This window comes from Schistocerca serialis, chromosome 5 (assembly GCF_023864345.2).
Source record: "Schistocerca serialis cubense isolate TAMUIC-IGC-003099 chromosome 5, iqSchSeri2.2, whole genome shotgun sequence".
Classification (NCBI taxonomy): Eukaryota; Metazoa; Arthropoda; class Insecta; order Orthoptera; family Acrididae; genus Schistocerca; species Schistocerca serialis.
In genome coordinates this window covers 13794342-13814675 of record NC_064642.1, presented here as the reverse complement: position 1 = coordinate 13814675, position 20334 = coordinate 13794342, and positions in this window count along the sequence as shown.

Here is a 20334-nt window from a genome sequence, read left to right as displayed (position 1 = left end):
TGACAGAATAGTTAGTAAATTCTTTAAGGAAAGACAGTTGAAATGGTTGAAATGGCTCTGAGCACTATGGGACTTAACATCTATGGTCATCAGTCCCCTAGAACTTAGAACTACTTAAACCTAACTAACCTAAGGACATCACACAACACCCAGCCATCACGAGGCAGAGAAAATCCCTGACCCCGCCGGGAATCGAACCCGGGAACCCGGGCGTGGGAAGCGAGAACACTACCGCACGACCACGAGATGCGGGCTAAGGAAAGACAGTCATGATGGTTAGCGTACCGCTGGTAGCTAAGCAACGTTTGCTCGACACTTTTTTATTTTGATTTGGACAGAGAGTTGATGGGAAGAGTCAAGACAAACGGGACACCTGTAAGTCGACGAGCAGCAGGATTAGTATTAATGGTCTGTGTTTCTAGCGAGGCCTTGCTTTTACAGTTTAATTCAGCCAGTGCCTGTCTCCTACTTCCCAAACTTCACATAATCTCCTCTGCTTTATTTTCTGGAGTAGCACTCGCGGAAGAAACTGTTTGGCGGGTAAATGACTTACGCACAATATTTTGCTCTGCAGAGGAGTGAGCGCTGACGCCAGACTTTTTGACAGTTTAAAACTCTGACTCACACCTGGCAGACAGAGCACCCCATCAGTGAAATCAGCCATCTCGTACCATAAACTGTTACGGTGTAAAGTCCAGCGCGGGCACGCCAGTCGGGAACGATAGAGCAGAAGACTGTGGCCAGTTGTCAGCCAGTTGCACGCTGACCGACCCATCTCCAGTACAACAACGCGAAAGCAGCGGCCTCTATGAGAAGAGGATTTAAGTGCCGGTCGGAGAGAAGCTTCAAGACTAGTGACCTGAATAGAATCGTCAAAGGTCATTACTTCGCTTGCGCTGGAATTGCTATACTGAAGAAGCTTGTTTATTTCGGATGTCGCCCTTTGCTTGCGACACATCTGTGTAATTCTCAAAGTTACGTATTGTAGTCGCTCATTTTGTGATAAAACTCATTAATACGATTTGCTTGAACAGGTTCCCTAGATGATGTATTGACAGAAGGGCCAACACCGTGTTGCTAGAGGAGGCCGAAATGCATGCGTTTAAGCTCACGCAGACTGGCGTGAGGTCTGGAACAGTTAAAGGAGTCTAGTAAATAAAGTACGGAGTTGCTTGAATACTTAACTTTAATCCATAATTGGAGAACATCGCTCTTGATGATACATAATCACAATCTCAATATAAACTGGTAATGGCGCCTTGCTAGGTCGTAGCAAATGACGTAGCTGAAGGCTATGCTAACTATCGTCTCGGCAAATGAGAGCGTATTTGTCATTGATCCATCTCTGGCAAAGTCTGCTGTACAACTGGGGCGAGTGCTAGGACGTCTGTCTAGACCTGCCGTGTGGCGGCGCTCGGTCTGCAATCACTGACAGTGGCGATACGCGGGTCCGACGTATACTAATGGTCCGCGGCCGATTTAAAGGCTACCACCTAGCAAGTGTGGTGTCTGGCGCTGACACCACACTAGACACCCCATATTCGACGACTGGGTAGGATTTAACATAAATAAATGACTGGGACTGTGTACCTCGGTAGTTGCGGCCAGGCCAATGTACCAGGCGCGCCTCACCACCTGGACAACAGCAGCAGCGTACAGCTTCCAGCGGTTACACATTGCTTGAGGAAGGACGAGTGCTCTCCACGTACATTACTGCAATGTTCACTAACACGTGGCAAGTACATGGAATGCGTGTGAAGAAAAAAAATAAATAATAAAAAAAATACACCACCACCACCACCACATTCCATACAACAGCCAGAGCAGAGTTTGTATAATGCTTTGTTGACTGTATATTGTAGAATGAAATGCGCACATCGTCGACTCGCTATTTTTCGGTGCATGTAATGTGCAACACGCACACCTACAGATGATTCACATCAACAAAAAAATGGTTCAAATGGCTCTGAGCAGTATGGGACTCAACTGCTGAGGTCATTAGTCCCCTAGAACTTAGAACTAGTTAAACCTAACTAACCTAAGGACATCACAAACATCCATGCCCGAGGCAGGATTCGAACCTGCGACCGTAGCGGTCTTGCGGTTCCAGACTGCAGCGCCTTTAACTGCACGGCCACTTCGGCCGGCCACGTCAACACCCCTTTCGATTTATGTTATGATCGGCGGACGGAAACGGAAGGCCAGTGCACCCTTCTTTGTGCTCGAAAAGCAGTCTCTTGCTACATTAAATTTTCAACAACTCTTCCACCAGGGGTTATATCTATTTCCTAATTTTTTGTACCTGTAGATGCAAAATGTTTGAAGAACATAGTTCTACTATTTAAATTTTGACTCTGTATTCCAATAAAGTACAGTAAGTTGCAGTGGTCATTGTCCTCTGAACAGAGCTTTATGTCGTCATTAAATCTTTTCTTTCTTTCATTTGCGCCTTTGTCCCACAATGTCGCAGGGTCGGCGTGGTTGCATCGGATTTGGCAAGGTTAAATTAAAGTGGTGGCCGGATGCACTTCCTGCCGCCACCCCATAGCCCGCAGGACAGAATCAGTGTACCCCAGCTGTCTGCGTCTAGTGTAAACCATGAAATAGTGCGGAAGTGTTACGAATGTCTGCGTGTCGTGGAACTGAGGTGGGATGTGGGGACCAGCCCGGTATTCACCTAGCGGGATGTGGAAAACCGCCTAAAAACCACATCCACGCTGGCCGGCACACCGGGCTAGGTCGTTAATCCGCCGGGCGGATTCCGCCCAGGGCCAGCGCGCCTACCCGAGTCGAGGAAGCAGCGCATTAGCGCTCTCGGCTAACCTGGCGGGTTATGTCGTCGTTACATCATCATACCGTAATACATTAAATTCTACATAATTTCACGGTCAGAGTATGATGCTGAACATTATGCGTCAAAATTTACAGTTTCTTGAAACTTCGAAAAGTGTTGAATGTGACATTACAGAAACTTTCAGACGATATTTTTAAACTAAAAAGTCTTTTCTATTACAATCTCAGCTTCACAGTTTCAAAACTAAGTGGAAGTAAAGATTTCTGTGAAACAACTATTATTTTAAAATTATTGACATGATGGAATTCAAACTCTGGATAAATAGTCTTCAGATGTTTCTCAACCATTTTAGTAACAAGCCATTTTAAATTATTATTAAAAAATTTAATACGCTTTTGCGGGGTAGTATGGAGTGATGCGCGGACCAACAGGGATACAGTGACTTAGCTGTGAAGATGGGTTGGTGGGGGGGGGGGGGGGAGGAGAGGGGGGGAGTTCCCTTCTCTGTGGCTCCCACTACTAACTACTGCAACGCACTTGCTTCCCAATAAAGCCACACCCAGAAAAATTTACAGGAACTGAATAAAATAGAACTGAGTGTAGCAATATTACTCAGTGCCACATACACTCTGCACACGAAGGAGTTTTGAAATTAATTTTGTAAATATAGTTACAACCAACTTGTACTGTATTGTAATTTTCATGTGGATGTATTGTACCTAATTACTTTGTGAAATATTTCAACTGCTTCATGTGTAGAGATAATAGAAAATGTATATAAAATTGAGTAGAAAAGCAATGGGAAAGTAACTGTGTCGTAAAAAGCTGTTGAGGCTCCGCTACCTACATCAGTGTCAGGCAATCGTCCCCTGGAGTACTGTGTATGCCGGCTCAATTAAAAAGGCTTATATATTCTTAAAATTATTTGTTACTAAAGGGTTGGCCACTGCTAGCGAGGCATGGTAGCGACCATTCGCTGATGTCTCCTCCTTATGTGACAAACGGCAGTCACCTCCAAACACGTAGCGGTAGCGGCACTGGTGGTAACTGCTGTGGACCCTGTGGCTGCTGTTGGGAGAAGCACTTGTCAGTCCAGAGACAATGATGTTTGCTGCAAATAAAGTACATATCTCTTACGTTCCAATCCTCCTCCTCCTCCTCCTACACTGCTGGACACCGTAAATGCAACACCCTGAAGGAAGCATCCGAATCAAGTGAAATTTACACCATGAGTTTGCAGCGATGAGATATGCAACTGATTAGAATTTCAGCGCAGACGCACATCACGCGCGCCTGTGGCGCCACCTCATAGCGCCATTTAAGGCTTGGCGATTTCGACGAGTGTACGTTCGGCACGTGTGTTTACCTTGTGGTTGTTTCACAAGACGATCAGTTATGCCTCGTAGACAACAGCGAACATCGTTTGATCAAGTATCCGAGTTCGACAGAGGAAGGATAGTGGCTTACCGAGATTATGGATTATCATACAGAGAAATCGCTAGTCGTGTTGGATGAAACCAAACAACTGTAATGCGGATATGTGACCGTTGGATGCAGGAGGGTACGACGGACCGACGTGGTCGATCGCATTCACCTCGGTGCACCACTGCACGTGCTGATAGGCAAATTGTGCGCATGGCAGTGACGGATCGCTCAGTGACATCCCGAACCATAGCACAGCACATTGCGTCTGTAACGCATCATTCAGTGTCTGTGCGTACCATTCGACGCCGTTTACAGCAGAGTGGTCTGTCCGCAAGACGTCCATAGCTTCGTCTACCATTGACGCAGAACCACAGACGTCTCCGTCGCCAATGGTGTGATGACAGACGGATGTGGACGGCGGAACGGAATGACGTTGTCTTTACTGACGAGGCACGCTTCTGTCTGCAGCACCACGATGGTCGGATTCGAGTGTGGAGACACCGTGGAGAGAGGATGCTGGACAGCTGCATTATGCACCGCCACACTGGTCTTGCACCGGGTAATATGGTATGGGGCGGTATTGGATATTACTCTCGCACGCCTCTAGTACGCATTGCCGGTACTTTAAATAGCCGGCGCTACATATCCGAGGTGCTGGAGCCAGTTGTCCTTCCTTACCTTCAGGGCTCGGCCACAGCCATATTTCAACAGGATAACGCGCGACCACACGTGGCACGCATTGTCCAAAGGTTCTTCGTCAATAACCAGATTGAATTGCTTCCCTGGCCGGCTCGCTCTCCGGATCTTTCGCCGATAGAAAACATGTGGTCCATGGTTGCTCAACGAGTGACCCAGATTACATCCCCAGCTGCCACACCAGATGATCTTTGGCAACGTGTGGAAGCTGCTTGGGCTGCTGTACCCCAGGAACACTCTGGCTACTGATTCTGGCAGGAACCACATGTCACAGACGTCTGTAAACGTAATCATTTGATACTTGGTCAACATGTTATCTACAAAATAAATTTTGTTGTGCTACCTCTTGTCTTTCTTGGTGTAGCATTTATGGTGGCCAGCAGTGTACTACTAAAGACTGATCTGTGTTTGAGGTTCCACTAGCGAGCTATACAGGTTGTACTTGACGTAACTAATGTCCTGATAGTGTCATCTCAGTGTGTCGAGCATTGCTTCTAACACAGTAACACTGCAAGAAATAGTTCCTTTCAATGAAATATTCCTACATAAATGACTGCAAAGTTGGAACCGTTCCCAGTCGGGCAGAAGCTAACTTGGATGCAAGGAGTTCAGAGCCAACTTTGCTCAAACTAGAGCAAGTAAATGGGTCAGATAGTCTCGGACGGTTGTTATTTGCTTTTCAGAACTGAAAAAGAGTGAGGGGCAAGGCTCCGTAGCACCTTAGTGGACACTGACAGGGAGTTGTCTAAATACAGTCAGGACTGTCATGTGTGAGCCATACGTACAAACAGGCTACACGGACGACGAGAGCAAAGAGTTATGTCTCGACAAAGCTTCACACTGCGTACAGAGACAGCATACTTTACAACTCTAAATGCATGGATCAGTATATGTTTCTTCAGCCCAATCATATGAGTGTAGCATCTTTTCTTGATACCTGGGATAGTCTCCTATGCCCATGCCGCTTTAGAGACCCATAGCGATCACGAAGACTGAAAATCATAATCTAGACTGACAGTGCAAGTAAAGGAGCGCAAATATAAAAGTTTGTAACGAGGTCAGGGTGACGGCTGTTCAGCTGAAAGCGCTTTAATGGGTGCAATACCGTTTAGCTCTCTGTCTCTCTCTCTCTCTCTCTCTCTCTCTCTCTCTCTCTCTCTCTCTCTCTCACACACACACACACACACACACATTCTTGTGAAATAATTAGTTTCTTCTCTCAACCATCTAACTTCACATTGAGATGTCAGGTTAAGTAATTTCAGCTGATATCATACGTAACAGTTTTTGACGTCTCTGCTCTATTTATACGATGCACAATTCATGAGCCAAAAATAAATCTTTATTTCATTGTTTTATCGCTACAGTGGGTTAATGGCATTGATCCAAGTCTTCATGGCCTATTACCTCGGTACACAGATAAAATTGGAGGGGAAATACATAGACTAATGTTAGGAGCATCGTGATCATAGCACAAACTCTATAGGGCTTCACTATAGCGGGTCCAAACGACATTCAGTTTATTCATTTGAAATGCCCACTCACTCATCAATCGTGTGGCTGGTATGATGTGGCTCGTAACGAATTCCTCTCTTGAGCGAACCTCTTCAACTCAGAGAAGGACCTATACCCTGCGTTCTCTGTTATTTGTGGGATGTATCCCAATCTCTGTCTTCCCCTGCATTTTTTACTCTTTTCACTTCCCTCTTCAGCTACGAAAGTTATCCCTGGTGTGTTAACACACGTCTTATCATGTTGTTCCTTCCTCTTGTCAATATTTTCGACATGTTGATTTCCTCCCTGATCCTGCAGAGATCGTCCTCACTTCTTATCTTATCAGTGTGCCTAATTTTCAACACTGTTCTGTAGAACCATGTCTCAGACACCGTAATTTTCTTCCTTTCTGGTTTTCCCGATGTCAGTGGTTCATTTACACGTGCTCCAAAAGTACGTCCTGAGAAATTTCTTCATTAAATTAGGTCCTATGGTTGATGTAAGTAAATTTCTTTCGGCCAAGAATATGTACAAGAGCTAAAGAGTACTATGGAAATACCGCCACCTGTCACAAAATTTGTTGACAAATAAATGATTTATTTAGAGACATGCTTCTAGGGAATACCTCATCGTCAGGCAATATTGGCATTACAAAAACGTTTAACACATGTTTATACAGATACTAAAGCTTCTTTACATGACTGCTATGATCATACTGTGGAGAGAGAGAAGGGCAACCTAGTAAAGGTCGATGTCACTTTGTGTATTGGTCTTCTGTTCACATGAAAATGTTATAAAACAGTCACTCATTTTGTTGTTGTGGAGCGGCAGTTTTTTTACGTGTCGAGGCATTCCTATTTCCATTGTTCTTTTGACTTCTTCACCATTGCCTATTACAGTTATCAAAACGTTTTCAGCTCCAAAAGTGGTCAATCCTTCTCCTTCTAACAAACATTTGTAAGTGAACTCCTTCACTTGCATCCACGAATCGTAAACGTCAGTATTCAATGTTATCCTTTGTGTGATGAATGCTGATGAGTAACCTTGATCCTTGATAATGAAATTTTCGCTCAGCAGCGGAATGTACGATGATACGAAACTTCCTGACAAACTAAAATTGTATGCCAGACTAGGAGTCGAACCCGGAAACTTTCCATTTTGGAGGCAAGTGCTGTACCAACCGAGGTACTCGAGCACAACTTAGAACCAGTCCTCACTGTTTTACTTTCGGCAGTACTTCATCTCCTATGTTCTCAATTACACACAGTTTTAAGCTGTGAGACAGTTTCATATCAGCGCACACTCCACCGCAGAGTGAAAAATTTCGTTCTGAAACCAACCCGTGTCTGTGGCTATGCTATATCTGTGCTATATTCTATCTTCCAGGAGTGCCAGTCTTCTAAGTTTCGCAGGAGAACTTTGAGGTTTGGCAAGTAGAAGATGAGGTATCGGCGGAAGTAAAACTGTGAGGTCGGGTCGTGAATACTGCTTGGGTACTTCATATGGTACAGCACTTGACAATGAAAGGCAAAGATTCCGGATTGGAGTCCTGATCCGTCACACAGCTCTACTTTGCCAGAAATTTTCAAATCTTGACCCTTTTCCTGCATAGCTTTCTTTCGTAAAAGTTCTATGTTGATACCATATAACTACACCGTGTGATCAAAAGTATCCGGACACCCCCAAAAACATACGTTTTTCATATTAGGTGCATTCTGCTGTCATCTACTGCCAGCTACCTCAGTAGACATCGTGAGAGAGCGGAATGGGGCGCTCCGCGGAGCTCACGGACTTTCTTCTTGGTCAGGGGATTGGGTGTCACTTCTGTCATACGTCTGTACGCGAGATTTCCACATTCCTAGGTACACTGTTTCCGGTGTGATAGCGAAGTGGAAACGTGAAGGTACGCGTAAAGCACAAAAGCGTACAGGCCGACCTCATCCGTTGACTGACAGGGACCGCCGACAGCTGAAGAGGGTCGTAATGTGTAATAGGCAGACATCTGTCAAGACCATTACACCGGAATTCCAAACTGCATCACGATCCACTATAAGTACTATGACACTTCGTCGGGAGGTGAGAAAACTTGGATTTCATGGTCGAGCGGCTGCTCATAAGCCACACATCACGCCGGCAAATGCCGAACGAAGCCTCGCTTGATGTAAGGAGCGTAAACATTGGATGATTGAACAGTAGTAAAACGTTGTGTAGAGTGACGAATCGCGGTACACAATGTGGCGATCGGATGGTAGGGTGTGGGTATGGCGACTGTGTAGTGCCAATAGTAAAATTCGGAAGCGGTGGTGATATGGTGTGGTCGTGTTTCCATGGAGGGGGCTGCACCCCTTGTTGTTTTGCGTGGCACTATCACAGCACAGGCCTACATTGATATTTTAAGCACCTTCTTGCTTTCCACCGTTGAAGAGCTATTCGGGGATGGCGATTGCTTCTTTCAACACGATCGAGCACTTGTTAATAATGCACGACAATAACATCCCTGTAATGGACAGGCCTGCATAGAGTCCAGACCCGAATCGTATAGAACACCTTCGGGATGTTTTGGAACGCCGACTTCGTGCCGGCCTCATCGACCGATATCGATACCTGTTCTCAGTGCAGCACTCCGTGAAGAATGGGCTGTCACTCCCCGAGCACCTGATTGAATGTATGCCTGCGAGAGTCGAAGCTGTCATCAAGGCTAAGGGTGGCCAACACCATACTGAATTCCGGCATTACCGATGTAGGGCGCCACGAACTTGTAAGTCATTTTCAGCCAGGTGTCCGGATACTTTTGATCACGTAGTGTGTATTACGTTGATTGTAAAAAGCTACCAACTTCTAAGTAGCGTGATTAAAAGCAAAGCGTACACTTTTGCGGCCAGCGACTTGGAAAAAGACCCTAGCAGGCGCATGTGGCGAGCTCCTGGCCAGTAAAACACCCCTACGTCCCCCCCCCCCCCGCCACGCCGCTCCACCCCCCCCCCCCCCCCCTGTCTGTGTTTTACCGTCCGCTGCTCGGACCGCAGCGGTGTATCTCGCGCTCGGCTCCATCGCATTCGATAAAGCGCCGAAAAAAACAAATAAAATGAAACCTTTCAGAGCGGTGACGGGAAATGGGGTTCCCCACGTTATCAGCACGTGATGGGCTGCAGAATGTTTCTCCGAAATGGATGATACTATCAAAACACTGGTGGATGAAATGTTACGCCCGCCACAGCCGCTGTAGGCTGCTTCTGCGCCGCTTCGCGGAAGCCTGAGCCAGCGGTGGAAAACACTTTCCACGGTCGAACTCCACACTCGCGCGAAACAGTCTCATTCGTGTGAATGGTTGTGGTTTTGGTTTCCGACCAGGTTTTGATAGATTGCGAATGAGAGCATCCAGAATATTAATTCTGAGTTTCATTTCAGTCGGAAAGAGGTAGAATTGTTTTGTTACGTTGGTGAAATTATGGTTGACTAAAAGTCGACAAAATATCACCACGACCAAAATTAAATAAAAAGAAACAGCTAAAATATTCAATTAGTGACACTGATTCGAAGCAGTTGTTGAGCCTCTTGTTTTAGTTACAGTTTTGGAGCTGGAGTCAAAACCTGCAATTACAACATAACTGTCACTGCTAAGAGTATCCTAAGGCTTCTACATCGCTGGCAACGGGTTATACACAATGCTGTTGGCTACTTTGAAGGTCAGTAAAACTTTGAAACACGTATCTATTTTTTACGAGCTGTAAATAAATAGTTGTCACTATTAAAGTTCCAACCCCCGTATTTAAGGTTATAATATAAAATGCACAATGGAATAACACACTGAAAGATGCGCGGTTGTAGTTTTATACAGAACAAACAAACAAAAAACAAAGAGATGTCGTCGGTTTCCAGTTTCTCTCTTACGATTCATTTATGTTTCTTCCTCTGCTAATACTACCGGTAATTATATCATTTACAAACGGATATTTGACAATATTGTTGTTTATTTAATAACGACCTACGTTTCAACCTCTTATGCCATTTCCAAGTGACTGAGTTTATGCCATTAACATTTATTGCAGAACATCAAGCTCAAAATTCGTCATAAATTAAGGGAAATACTGGCGTCCCATGAAATGCCAGACTTAAAATCATCATCTCGTAAAAAGATCAATAGCAGAAGCACGCCATATTTAGTAAAAATAGGCTTACTTGGTATATAAATGCGGTTGATATACTAAGTAAACCTGTTTTTACTAAATATGGCGTGCTCCCACTATACTTTATTGTTCTTTTTACAAGATGATGATTTCACACCTGACATTTCGCGGGGCGGCAGTATTTCCCTTAATTTATGGCCAATTTCGTCCTTGATGTCCTGCAATATATGTTAATGACATGAACCCAATCACTTGAAAATGGCGTAAAAGGCCGAAACGTAAGTCGTAGCTAGACAAACTATAATGCAGTCAAATGGTGATGTGTTCATTTAAAAATTATTGCACGAATGTTGCTCAGCAACATATAAACTGTTTATTTACTGCGCAGTTTGTGTACTGTAACAAAACTACCGAACCGTTGTTTTGGTAGAGAGCCATTCTGCTATCAACAGTCTTCAGCTGCGTATTGTAGGGTTCCAGATACGATTTTTATGCTGGTAAATTAATTTATCCACAGGATTTTTAATTGAGGCACTTTATAGCTGTGATTCACCTGAGCCTAAATTTAGAGCCCGGGTGCAATCCAATGAATGCTTTTTCAGTTTATTTCTATAGAAGGGAGCTGCCACAGAAGCTACTACAAAAGATACCCATCCAGACAAAGGTAACACTTTCTCTGCACTGTAACAAATAGTTTCGTATGTCGTTGTTGTGGTCTTCAGTCCAGAGACTGGTTTGATGCAGCAGTCGATGCTACTCTACCCTGTGCAAGCTTCTTCAGCTCCCAGTAACTACTGCAACCTACGTCCTTCTCATCTAACCTTCAGCATTTTTCTGTAGCACCACATATAGAAAGCTTCTATTCTCTTCTTGTGTAAACTGTTTATCGTCCATGTTTGTCATGCATACACGGCTATACTCCATACAAATACTTTCAGAAAAGACTTCCTGTCACATAAATGTACACTCCATGATAACAAATTTATCTTCTTCAGTACGCTTTCTTTCGCATCGCCAGTCTACATTTTATATCCCGATTCTCAGTGTTTTTGCCCTCCAAATAGTAAAACTCATCTAGTACGGTAAGTCTCTGATTTCCTAATCTAATTCCCTCAGCATCACCTGATTTAGTTCGAGTACATTTCCTTATCTTCGTTTTCGTTTTGTTGACGTTCATCTTATATCCTCCATTCCGTTGAAGTGGTCTTCCAGGCCCTTTGCTGTCTCTGGCAGAATAACAACGTCGTCGGGAAACCTCAAATTTTTTATTTCTTCTCCACGGATTTTAATACCTATTCCAAATTTGTCTTTTGTTTCATTTACTGCTTGCTCAATATACAGATTGAATAACGTCGGGGAGAGGCTACAACCCTGTCTCACTCCCTTCCCAACCACTGCTTCCCTTTCATGCCCCTCGACTCTTATAACTGCCATCTGGTTTCTGTACAAATTGTTAATAGCCTTTTGCTCCCTGTATTTTATCCCTGCCACCTTCAGCATTTGAGAGAGAGTATTCCAGTCAACATTGTGAAAAGCTTCCTGTAAGTCTACAAATGCTAGAAACGTAGGTTTGGCTTTTCGTAATCTATCTTCTAAGATAAGTCGTAAGGTCGGTATTGCCTCGCGCGTTCCAACATTTCTACGGAATCGGAGGTGATCGTCCCCGAGGTCGGCTTCTACTAGTTTTTCCGTTCGTCCGTAAAGAATTTGTGTCACTGTTTTGCAACCGTGACTTATTAAACTGTTACTTCAGTTCACTTCTTTCTTTCAGGAGTGCTAGTTCTGCAAGGTTCGCAGGAGAGCTTCTGCAAAGTTTGGAAGGTAGGAGACGAGGTACAGGCAGAAGTGAAGCTGTGAGGAGGGGGCGTGAGTCGTGCTTGGGTAGCTCAGATGGTAGAGCACTTGCCCGCGAAAGACAAAGGTCCCGAGTTCGATTCTCGGTCCGGCAAACCGTTTTAATCTGCCAGGAAGTTTGAAAGTTCAGTAATTTTCACACCTGTCAGAACCCGCTTTCTTTGGGATTGGAACTGCTATATTCTTCATGGAGTCTGGTTGGAACTGCTATATTCTCCATGGAATCTGGGATATTTCGCCTGTCTCATACATCTTGCTCATCAGATGTGAGAGCTGGCTCTCCCAAGGCTGTCAGTAGTTCTAATGGAATGTTGTCTACTCTCGGGGCCTTGTTTAGACTCAGGTCTTTCAGTGCTCTGTCAAACTCTCGATGCATTATCATATCTCCCATTTTATCTTCATCTACGTCCTCTTCCATTTCCGTAATACTGAGCTCAAGTACACTGCTCTTGTATAGACCCCCCTATATACTCCTTCCAGACCGAGCGAGGTGGCGCAGTGGTTAGCACACTGGACTCGCATTCGGGAGGACGACGGTTCAATCCCGTCTCCGGCCATCCTGATTTAGGTTTTCCGTGATTTCCGTAAATCGCTTCAGGCAATTGCCGGGATGGTTCCTTTGAAAGGGCACGGCCGATTTCCTTCCCCATTCTTCCCTCACCCGAGCTTGCGCTCCGTCTCTAATGGCCTCGTTGTCGACGGGACGTTAAACACTAATCTCCTCCTCCTCCTACTCCTTCCAGCTTTCTTGTTCCCTTTCTTTGCTTAGGACTGGTTTTCCATCTGAGCTCTTGATACTGATACAGGTACTTCTCTTTTTTCCAAAGGTCTTTTTAATTTTTCTGTAGGCTGTCCCTATCTGACCCCTCTACATCCTTACATTTGTCCTCTAGCCATCCGTGCTTAGCCATTTTGCACTTCTTGTCAGTCTCATTTTTGAGACGTTTGTATTTCTTTTCGTCTGCTTCATGCTAAATGAAGCAAGCGAAAAGGAGTAAAAAGTCTCAAAAGTGAGGATTTCTACTGGCCCTCGACTTTTTACCTACTTGATCCTCTGCTGCCTTCACTATTTCATCTTTCAAAGGTACCCGTTCTTCTTCTACTGCGTTTCTTTCCCCTCTTCTTGTCAATATGTCGCCCGTAAATCTAACGCCGAAGGCTCGGAGGAGGCCGCAGTGACACGGCGAGGGCGCAGCCGGCGCCTCGGCGGCTCTGCCGCCCCTGACGCCGCAGCCGCAGCCGCAGCCGCGTGAGATCCGCTCCAGACCTCCGGGCCGTGACGTGAAAGCGCGCAGAGTGGCGCGTGCATTAGCCGGACGCGCGGCCAGTTTCTCACTTGTCGTCGCGCCCGGGGGCGCAAACAGAGGCGGGCGGGAGGTGGGAGCAGCAGCAGGAGCAGGCGCCCGTAATGGAGGCGGCAGCCACAATGGGCGGCGGCGGGGGCGGCGGGGGCGGCGCCTCAGAGGCGGCGCCCACCCCCCTGTAATTAACCCGGGCGCAAACTGGGCCGGCAGCGCGGCGCGCCCCTCCCGGCGCCAGGGCGTAAATCTGCTCCGGCTGCCCCGCTGCTGTGCTTTTGTGACGCCGCGACCTCTAATTGCCGAGCCGTGTTCCCCGGAGCTCCGGAAGCTGCGCACGCTCATTGATTAGCGGCAATTGTCGTAGGCGCGGCTCTCGGCACTGGCCGACTCTCCCCTGGTGCCGGCTCGGCTGTCGTCCGCTACCCTTCTAACCACCCCACGCAGCCAGCGTACAATTTCTTGACCTCTAACCCACTTTATTTACTTATCGTCTGCCCAAACACATACAAAAATTACAAAACTACTGCATGTCAACATTTAAGTACATCTCTAAAAATGGTTCAAATGGCTCTGAGCACTATGGGGCTTAACATCTGTGGTCATCAGTCCCCTAGAACTTAGAACTACTTAAACCTAACTAACCTAATGATATCACACACATCCATGCCCGAGGCAGGATTCGAACCTGAGGCTGTAGCAGCCTCGCGGTTCCGGACTGCAGCGCCTAGAACCGCACGGCCACCGTGGCCGGCTTAAGCACATCTCTCCAGCGTAAAATATCACAAATGTGAATAGCTATATATGGATATCAAGGTCTTTTATGTACACTCTTTGACATAAAACTCGACCGGCGGCTGGCCGCTGCAGAGGCTAAGTCCGCGCCGATTGCGACATGGGAAAAATAAACTGGCCAGCCTTTACTAATAAATCTTCGTGCAATTTCGACTTAGTAAATTACGGTAATATCACGGATGTCTGCTTTGCAAATGAGAAGGTGCTTCTCTGTGAACTAACTTCTGTAAAGATTCAAACCGACTGTCAACGATACGAATTTGAGCTTTGTTCGTCATATAGGTCTAACATGTCAGGTGGTTGTTCATGAAGTGAACATGTTGATTAATATAGTTCCTTTCCTCTAAATTTTTGCAATAGCATTTAACTGTAGAGGTTTTCTGACACCGGCGTTAGCAATTCCTTTCCGTTCTCTGAAACCTCAAAAACGATAACTTTTTCTGGTTTAAATCTGATGACCTTAATTATCACTTTCGATCAACGTTAAATATTTCATGAATCCATACATGGAACTCCAAATGTGCAGTGTTCCTGCACTGCTACAGAGCATGCATTGCAAGGTATTCACGCAGTTTATCGCAGAGACTTACCATAAGGAATGAAACAAGAACTGTGATACACTGTACACCACAGACGGTCACTCTGCCTTGACGAAAACATCCGAATATTGGCCAATAGTTGCACAAATAAATGACTTTAAAAGAAAAAGAAACATTTATAAATTCATCGAAAGTAGTGAGGTGGTTTCATTTCGTCCCAGTCTATAAAATTAATTTCGGGTCATACTCAGCTCTTGCCGATTAATATAATTTTCTGTGGAGCAACATTTAATACTAATAAAGCGTTTTAAGTTATGAAAAGCGATGAGCGGTAGCAGGCGCTTTCGATAAAGATCGGGGGAGTGCAGCGCCGCTTCTGTCGCCACGGATGCTGCCGGTAGCCAACAAATGGATACCGAGTCCCGAGGACGACAGTCTGCGAGAAATCTGCAGGAAAATGGTTACTGGATAAAATTTAGTTATCGGTGTGTCAGAAAGTGAAATAGATTGAATGCGCGCTACCTCTAATTTCACGTCTTCAGCATTACGATAGAAGAGGCTATAAAAATCTTCGGCGCCAGCTGGTCTCGATCCACAGACACTGTGGATAGGAGCAACGCATGCTACCGCTAGACCACGGGCATAAAAAGTGTACGTCTTCTCTAACATGGGACAAGCCTTACTCCAGGAAGTGCCGCAGTCTACAGTGTTGCCAGATTGTGCAGATAGCCGGACTTAGAGAATTAGCGAGCTGGTCAGTTTATTTGTCCCATGTCGCGATCGGCACGGACTTAGCCTCTTCAGCGGCCAGCCGCCGGTCGAGTTTTATGTCAAAGAGTGTATAGGGGATAAGCAAAGTAGTGTGAACAGCAGTAGTAATGTGAGGGTTGTGTTTCACGGTCAATGCAGCTACGGCACATCTCGCGATGGACTGTGCGTATTCAGAGCGGACTACGCGTCAATGTAGGTTGTTTACGAGTGGTGCACACTTCGTATTTGCATTCAGAGGACGAGGTCGACGTGCAATGAAAGATCTAACAGAGTTACAAGGAGGGCAGAGTGTGGTGGCCCGATTAGCTGCAGCATCAGTAACCGAGACAGCCAAGTTATCGCATGTTTCAACAGCAATTGTTTCAACAGTCTTAACAGCCTACACAAAACATGGAAAGACATCATCGCGTAAAAGTAATAGTGGGTGCATATCAAAACTAAATGACAGAGATCGGCGTACAGTAACACGAATTGTGTCAAGACAACACAAAACTACGGCCGCTAAAGTGACTGCAGAGCTCATCTTCGATACACCCTGTCTATAGACACTGTCTTCCGAGAACTCCATAAAGCGAATATTCATGGACGAGCTGCTATACCGAAACTATTAGTGACGACAACCAACGCAAAGGAGTGTAAAACATGGTGTGAGGAGCTGCACCCGATAATTCAAATATGTATGCAGATGGTATCTGTTCTTTCGCACATGTCCGAAAGAACAGATACCATTGATGATCTTGCAGCTCTCGAAGAATGAAATTACAATGAAATCCAGACTGAAGCTGCTTACAGGCGTTGATAAATAGCAGCAGGGACAGCCGAAAATGTGTCCCGACCAGGACTCGAACCTGGGATCGCGTGCTTTCATAGCAGACGCTGTATCCGTTTAGTTCAAAATGGTTCAAATGGCTCTGAGCACTATGGGACTTAACATCTGAGGTCCCCTAGAACTTAGGACTGCTTAAACCTGACTAACCTCAACATCACACACATCCATGCCCGAGGCAGGATTCGAACCTGCGACCGTAGCGGTCGTGCGGTTCCAGACTGAAGCGCCTAGAACCGCCCGGCCACAGCGGCCGCCATCCGTTTAGCCACCGAGTACACAGAGGATAGTGCGACTGCAGGGACTTATCTCTCGCACGCTCCCCGTGAGACCCACATTCCCTACTTTACTGCCCACACACTACATTTGTAGTGCCCCTGCCCACTATACTCATTAGCGCGGCAGTGAATCTACCGATTCCCGTAAGAGTTCGGGCAAAGTGAGTGCATCCGTACTGAAGAAGATCGATGGCCGGTAAGCCTTATCTATATGAAGATGTATCTGTTCTTTCGGACATTCTAATGGTCTGGATTTCATTGTAATTTCATTCTTCGAGAGCTGCAAGATCACCGATGATATCTCTTCTTAAGGACATGTCCGAAAGAACAGATACCATCTTCATGTAGACAAGGTTTACCGGCTATCGATCTTCTTCAGTACGGGTGCACTTACATTGCCCGAACTCTTACGGGAATCGGTAGATTCACTGCCGCGAGTAATGAGTATAGTGGGCAGGGGCACTACAGATGTAGTCTGTGAACAGTAAAGTTGGAAATGTGGGTCTCACGGGAGCGTGCCAGAGATAAGTCGCTGCAGTCGCACTACCCTCTGTGTCCTAGGTGGCTGAGACAGATAGAGCGTCTGTCACGTAAGCAGGCAATCCCAAGTTCGAGTCCCGGTCGGGGCACACAATTTCAACAGTCCCCATTGATATTTATCAACGCCTGCAAGCAGCTTAAGGTCTGGATTTCATTGTAATTTCATTCGATGACTCCAACGTTGTTCCCCAACGATGATGCCATATATCAGGATGATAATTCAGCCATTCACACAGCCAGGACAGGCTGGAGCATTCAAATGTACTTCAGCGTCTTCCCTGGCCAGCGCAATCCCCGTACTTGATCATTATCGAACCCTTCTGGGAGGTATTGGAGCAGATTTCCACCTCTGTCGTCACTACATGAGTTACAAGAGGTTGTGGTCGAAGAGTGGCATAACATTCCATTGGAGACTACACAATCATTATATGCAGGTATTCCAACAAGAAGCGCAGCTGTATTACGAGCAAATAGGGGAGGGGGGGGGCAAAGCCTTATTAATAAACTGTTCTCAAGTAAGTGCAGGTGTTCACGTTATTTTACCTATCCGCTGTATTTTATAACATCACTTGTCGCTATGAGAAAATCTTCGAAAGCACCCTTGTAGTAACGTGCAGGATTTGTCGATACAACACGAGCAACTGTCTGTCGTTCCGCGCCTCGGTCACACCATGCTGATGTAGATTTGCCTCACTTGTAGAGAGTGTCTGCACACCGCCCATCCCCTGTTCGGATGCTGTTAAGGCAGTCCAAATTTCGCGAGGCTGGTCGAATCCAGGGGATTTCTTCTGGACGTGAGGCAGCTTCAGGCATTGTGGGGAACAGTTTTGTTGCAAGCAGCGTTTCCATTCGTCGCTCTTACTGAATTCCGTTTGCAAGAGAGTCCTGGCTGTGATAAGAGTCGGTTATCTCGATTTTAGTCTTTTCCGTTACGTCGTCCAATTATTGGAAAATAAGTGTTATTAGCAATCTTGTGATATTCACGCAGGGTGCTCTTCCGTCTGATATCAGAAGGTGGAGTGTGACTCAAGATACGTTGCCAGTATGTGGGAGTAGGTCTTATTGATCCACTAACAATGTCATGGCCTCATTAAGTTGTACTTCTATCTTTATTACTTGTGGACTATTAAGCCAGACAGGCCACAGTATTCTGTTGCTGAGTATACCAAACAGAGTCCTCATACCCGGAGAGTGTCTGCTGACGATCCCCAACGAGAGCCGCAGAGTTTATGGAGAACGTCGTGTCTGCTTTTGAGGTTCGCAGACGTTCGTGTCAAGTGCTGCTTAAAAGAAAGTGTCCTATCTAACATGATCCCAAGATATTTTGGATGCATGTTATGATGAAGTTCGTCTGTTTCAAAATAGATATCAAGGGCTGCATGTGCCACTGTAGTGGACAGATAAAAACATCAAATTTCTGTTTTATTTGAGTTTGATCTCCATTTACGGAAATGGGGCCTTGAGATGTCTACATCAGAAGTTAGAATTTCTCCAGTTGTTTCAAATTTTTTGTGTTAGTTAGCTATTGCCCAATCATCTGCATACCCAAATTTTCTGGACTCTGTTAGAGGGATATCAGATATGTAAATTAAGAAAGAGAGGAGCAAGGACGGATCCCTGTGGTAAGCCATTATTCAATACTTTTGGGCAACTATTGTCTTTTTCTTTAGTTACAGTCACACATGTTCTCTAGATAGTGTGAAAGAACAGTCACTTCAAGGCAAATATCTAAAGTTGAGAAGCAGATGTAGCCAGATAATCTCAAAGGTCTCCAGGCTAAAATCTTTGTCACAAGACCTCTTACCCAAGCTAGCCTTAAACAATTGATGGTGGAGGTATCCTGTGTAATCGAAGCAGTGGTGGAGAAGTCTAACTTACACTGCTGGAAAACAAATGCAACATCCTCGACTGTGTTCAGTGGCACAAGGGTATGACAGACATGCATAATAGACATACTGGAGACATGAAACGTATTTGCAGTTCCCAATACGGACGACCGTCAGCTGTATAATGGAATGATGAGACAAAATTAGTATTGGATGGGGATTCCAGCCCATCAGCGGTTGCTTTAACCGCTTTGGCTATCCATTCACGATTCCCACCTACACCCAAACTTCCATATGTCGTCGATCATGATGTAGCGGCACCACAGTTTAAGATAGGAAAGTTAGATTCGGTGCAACATTATTGAGTGCACAAGTTACAGCCAAGACATGGGCCTGTTGACAGTAAGTTATGCTACTCAGTAGTTGCGAAGTACAATGGAGGCCGCAGGGCCATCGAACCACTGAAAAGTGTAAACGGAGCGGTTTGCATGGCGCAAGTTACAGGCAGAAGGGACCCACTGGCGCAAGGCCTACTGGCGCAACCTAGGTGTTGTGAGTACGTGACTCAGAGTGGTGCGTTAGAAAAACAGAGGTGCGCAGCCATATATAAATAGGTGTGGGTTTCTAACGAGATTCATTCAAGAGTGGCAGCTCTCCTAGATGGCGGGGCATATCACACTACTAGCTGCACGCAGCAGCAGATGTGGCGCCAGCGTTCCGGTCCACGGCGGGTTGTTGGTTCGACCACCTGAGGCTGACATGGGGTCAGTAGCCAGGCAGCCAGTGGCGGATCACTCTTCAGCTCGCTACTGTGGGTACTCATGTTGGCTCCCAACGCACGCCGGAGGCATCCCGTGGCGAGGGCCGCATATTTGGACACCAGTTTGTGGGCGCTTGTGGTCGCCACAATCTCAGCTACGCCAGTGAGGAAGGACGGAGCAGGCCACTCGGCGGCGTCCAGTGGAGCGGCGCCGAGTCATTGGGGAAGAAGGCTGCTGAGTCAGCTGGCGGTGCAGCCCTGACGATGCAGCCATACAAGGCCGACACACAGCAGCACTTTTCACTGGGTCG